The 5,449-nt window shown below is 46.6% G+C and overlaps 1 non-coding gene across 1 annotated transcript; it reads left to right on the forward strand.

Annotated features, from left to right (window-relative positions):
• The first annotated feature begins 307 nt into the window (after nucleotides 1–307).
• Nucleotides 308–380, forward strand: Trnaa-cgc (transfer RNA alanine (anticodon CGC)). Its single transcript has one exon. It is a non-coding gene; the product is annotated as a tRNA-Ala (tRNA).
• The last annotated feature ends 5,069 nt before the right edge of the window (nucleotides 381–5,449 follow it).

The following is a 5,449-nucleotide window of genomic DNA, read 5'->3' on the forward strand; positions in this document are numbered from 1 at the left end:
TCCGCGCCGACTGCACGTGTCTGCTACAATGCGCTATAATCGTAGAGGTACCTCATTTTGGCACTAGATGTCGCTGGCTTTCAATAGAATCGTTCGTTTCATGCAACTAAGATTTTACCTAGTAATGAGCAGATTATGATAACATGTTAAATTTTTGAATTGTGCCAATAATTACGTGGGCGCGCTGAAAAGAAGCATCTTCGATTTTTTTATGCGGAAACTCTTAGAGATTTTAAATAAAACAAAAGTTATTAACATCCGACATCTTTTTTTCATGTCTACATATTTGTTTCTCAACGTATCACCGAGCTAGGTGGCGCAGTGGTTAGCACACTGGACTCGCATTCGGGAGGACGACGGTTCAATCCCGTCTCCAGTCATCCTGATTAGGTTTTTCCGTGATTTCCCTAAATCGTTTCAGGCAAATGCCGGGATGTTTCCTTTGAAAGGGCACGGCCGATTTCCTCCCCAATCCTTCCCTAACCCGAGCTTGCGCTCCGTCTCTAATGACCTCGTTGTCGACGGGACGTTAAACACGAACAACCACCACCACCACCAACGTATCACCCTGGCTATGAACACATTTGTACCGCAGAGAGACCAGTTTGTTGATAACGTCACTATAAAATGGACTTTGTTGACGGAGCCACAACCTCACCTTCGCTTGCACCGCTTCATCACTATCAAAGTGGAATCCTGTGGTTGTTCTTTAAGTTTTGGAAACAGATGAAAAGAGGATAATGCAAAGTCGGGACTGTATGGAGGATGATGGATGACAGCGAGCGCAAGGCATCAGATTGTTACAGATATCGTGTGTGGTCTAGCATTGTCATGGTGAAGCAGAAAGTGCTCCATGTGTGGGCAAACTCTTCGAATGCGAAACTAGATTATAGCACGGTCTTTCTCACGCAACGATATAGTTACGTTTCACATCGCCATGTTACACGCTACAATTCGGAGCCCTTTAGCGGCAAATATATAGACATGAAGAATATAGATGTTGAATGTTGTTTGTTTTGTTTAAAAAGCTTTAAGAGTTTTCACATAAAAATTCAGAGATGTTACTTTTCAGCATACCCTCGTAAATGATATACTGAAAATCACATTTGTGTCGCACCTGGAAGCTGTTAGATACACAACCTGCGTCTTGGACCATGCACCTAAGGATACGATCATAGTCGCTGTATAAACGGTGGCCAGATGGCGTTGCCAGAGGTAGCCTGATAACATCGGACGACAGCTTGGAACAGTCGTCCGATCTCTTTCGTCAGTTTTTAGGCGGACCAATTCTACCCACCTTGGGCTGGATTGATGAGGAAACGTTAGCGTTAGGAATTCTCCTGGAAAAAGCCCTGTTGTCATATTGTGTCTTTTGAAATTAAAACGACACCAAATGCATGTGACTGAGCTAGTACTGTGCACTGTCTCCTCAGTTATTCGAATAACCAGAAAGTTTTACGAATATATGAGATGAAGAGAGAAACTTTCCATTATATAGCCTATATCATCCGTGATGGTATTGAAGAGGAAGATCACTCTACACAACTTTAAACGAATTCGCCAAAACAGACATATGTCAGTTTACTTCCAAGAATTGTTATTCAGAGTATGTGTGAACGGCAACGGTGATGGCAATGGTGATGGTATTGAAAAGGAAGATCACCCTACACAACTTCAAATGAATTCACCAAAACAGACATATGTCAGTTAACTTCCAAGAATTGTCATTCAGCGTATGTGTGGAAGGCAAATATAAATTTTAGAATAAGATACGCTGACCACCTAAACCACAGAAAGTGGAAACACATAGACCATATTTGGAATACACCTCATGTAACAGAATCACCACTCTACTGGCACAAAAACACCGTAAGCATAATAATAATTCATAGACAGCTAATAGCCACTTGGCACATCCAAAAAAAGACCTGCTACAGTAACTTTAAGCATCAAAATTGACACACACCACCTTTCTCACTTGAGCACAAAATTTTTTACGTTATAAAATTTCCGATACAGATTTTGGTGTACTGCAGATGAAATGCTGCAACAAGTACAGATATGTAATTGGAATGGCTGGCCAGCCACAGAACATGCATAACGTAATATAAGGCAAAGTGCAGTTAATTATTATTAAAGTTCGTAACGTGTAGACTTTCACGACCGGCGTCTTCACTAGTTAAAACTTCCGGGCTGAGAGGCCGTGGTCGATCTGTAAAACTTCCTTCCTTCCGGAAGTTTTCACTAATGAAATTTTTAAGTTATTTGCTACTTATAATTTCCAACGAAGGAGGGTTTCCGACCATAGATTCTCAGACTTATCCCTATTATTATATTTACCAATCTCGGGATGTTCTAATCCTCCCATTGATGCGTGTTACCAGCACTGTAGGGCAGGTATACATCTACACCTACATCTCCATGGATACTCTGCAATTCACATGATTAAAGTGCCTGGCAGAGGGATCATCAAACCACCTTCACAGTTCTCTATTATTCCAATCTCGTACAGCGCGCGGAAAGAACGAAAACCTATATCTTTCCGTACGAGCTCTGATTTCCCTTATTTTATCTTGGTTATCGTTCCTCCCTATGTAGGTCAGTGCCAACAAAATACACTCCTGGAAATGGAAAAAAGAACACATTGACACCGGTGTGTCAGACCCACCATACTTGCTCCGGACACTGCGAGAGGGCTGTACAAACAATGATCACACGCACGGCACAGCGGACACACCAGGAACCGCGGTGTTGGCCGTCGAATGGCGCTAGCTGCGCAGCATTTGTGCACCGCCACCGTCAGTGACAGCCAGTTTGCCGTGGCATACGGAGCTCCATCGCAGTCTTTAACACTGGTAGCATGCCGCGACAGCGTGGACGTGAACCGTATGTGCAGTTGACGGACTTTGAGCGAGGGCGTATAGTGGGCATGCGGGAGGCCGGGTGGACGTACCGTCGAATTGCTCAACACGTGGGGCGTGAGGTCTCCACAGTACATCGATGTTGTCGCCAGTGGTCGGCTGAAGGTGCACGTGCCCGTCGACCTGGGACCGGACCGCAGCGACGCACGGATGCACGCCAAGACCGTAGGATCCTACGCAGTGTCGTAGGGGACCGCACCGCCACTTCCCAGCAAATTAGGGACACTGTTGCTCCTGGGGTATCGGCGAGGACCATTCGCAACCGTCTCCACGAAGCTGGGCTACGTCCCCGCACACCGTTAGGCCGTCTTCCGCTCACGCCCCAACATCGTGCAGCCCGCCTCCAGTGGTGTGAATGGAGGGACGAATGGAGACGTGTCGTCTTCAGCGATGAGAGTCGCTTCTGCCTTGGTGCCAATGATGGTCGTATACGTGTTTGGCGCCGTGCAGGTGAGCGCCACAATCAGGACTGCATACAACCGAGGCACACAGGGCCAACACCCGGCATCATGGTGTGGGGAGCGATCTCCTACACTGGCCGTACACCTCTGGTGATCGTCGAGGGGACACTGAATAGTGCACGGTACATCCAAACCGTCATCGAACCCATGAAACTTCCTGGCAGATTAAAACTGTGTGCCCGACCAAGACTCGAACTCGGGACCTTTGCCTTTCGCGGGCAAGTGCTCTACCAACTGAGCTACCGAAGCACGTCTCACGCCCGGTACTCACAGCTTTACTTCTGCCAGTATCCGTCTCCTACTTTCCAAACTTTACAGAAGCTCTCCTGCGAATCTTGCAGAACTAGCACTCCTGAAAGAAAGGATATTGCGGAGACATGGCTTAGCCACAGCCTGGGGGATGTTTCCAGAATGAGATTTTCACTCTGCAGCGGAGTGTGCGCTGATATGAAACTTCCTGGCAGATTAAAACTGTGTGCCCGACCGAGACTCGAACTCGGGACCTTTGCCTTTCGCGGGCAAGTGCTCTACCAACTGAGCTACCGAAGCACGACTCACGCCCGGTACTCACAGCTTTACTTCTGCCAGTATCCGTCTCCTACTTTCCAAACTTTACAGAAGCTCTCCTGCGAATCTTGCAGAACTAGCACTCCTGAAAGAAAGGATATTGCGGAGACATGGCTTAGCCACAGCCTGGGGGATGTTTCCAGAATGAGATTTTCACTCTGCAGCGGAGTGTGCGCTGCTATGAAACTTCCTGGCAGATTAAAACTGTGTGCCCGACCGAGACTCGAACTCGGGACCTTTGCCTTTCGCGGGCAAGTGCTCTACCAACTGAGCTACCGAAGCACGACTCACGCCCGGTACTCACAGCTTTACTTCTGCCAGTATCCGTCTCCTACTTTCCAAACTTTACAGAAGCTCTCCTGCGAATCTTGCAGAACTAGCACTCCTGAAAGAAAGGATATTGCGGAGACATGGCTTAGCCACAGCCTGGGGGATGTTTCCAGAATGAGATTTTCACTCTGCAGCGGAGTGTGCGCTGCTATGAAACTTCCTGGCAGATTAAAACTGTGTGCCCGACCGAGACTCGAACTCGGGACCTTTGCCTTTCGCGGGCAAGTGCTCTACCAACTGAGCTACCGAAGCACGACTCACGCCCGGTACTCACAGCTTTACTTCTGCCAGTATCCGTCTCCTACTTTCCAAACTTTACAGAAGCTCTCCTGCAGGAGTGCTAGTTCTGCAAGGTTCTCCCAATGAATCTCAACCTGGTACCCGCCTTACCAACAATTTTATATGATCATTCCACTTCAAATCGTTCCGCACGCATACTCCCAGATACTTTACAGAAGTAACTGCTACCAGTGTTGGTTCCGCTATCATATAATCATACAATAAAGAATCCTTCTTTCTATGTATTCGCAATACATTACATTTTTCTATGTTAAGGGTCAGTTGCCACTCCCTGCACCAAGTGCCTATCCGCTGCAGATCGTCCTGCATTTCGCTACAATTTTCTAATGCTGCAACTTCTCTGTATACTACAGCATCATCCGCGAAAAGCCGCATGGAACTTTCGACTCTATCTGCTAGGTCATTTATATATATATTGTGAAAAGCAATGATCCCATAACACTCCCCTGTGGCACGCCAGAGGTTACTTTGAAGTCTGTAGACGTCTCTCCATTGATAACAACATGCTGTATTCTGTTTGCTAAAAACTCTTCAATCCAGCCACACAGCTGGTCTGATATTCCGTAGGCTCTTACTTTGTTTATCAGGCGACAGTGCGGAACTGTATCGAAAGCCTTCCGGAAGTCAAGGAAAATAGCATCAACCTGAGAGCCTGTATCTAATATTTTCTGGGTCTCAAGAACAAATAAAGCGAGTTGGGTCTCACACGATCGCTGTTTCCGGAATCCATGTTGATTCCTACAGATTAGATTCTGGGTTTCCAAAAACGACATGATACGTGAGAAAAATACATGTTCTAAAATTCTACAACAGATCGACGTCAGAGATCATAGGTCTATAGTTTTGCGCATCTGCTCGACGACCCTTCTT

Source organism: Schistocerca gregaria, chromosome X (assembly GCF_023897955.1).
Source record: "Schistocerca gregaria isolate iqSchGreg1 chromosome X, iqSchGreg1.2, whole genome shotgun sequence".
Taxonomy (NCBI): domain Eukaryota; kingdom Metazoa; phylum Arthropoda; class Insecta; order Orthoptera; family Acrididae; genus Schistocerca; species Schistocerca gregaria.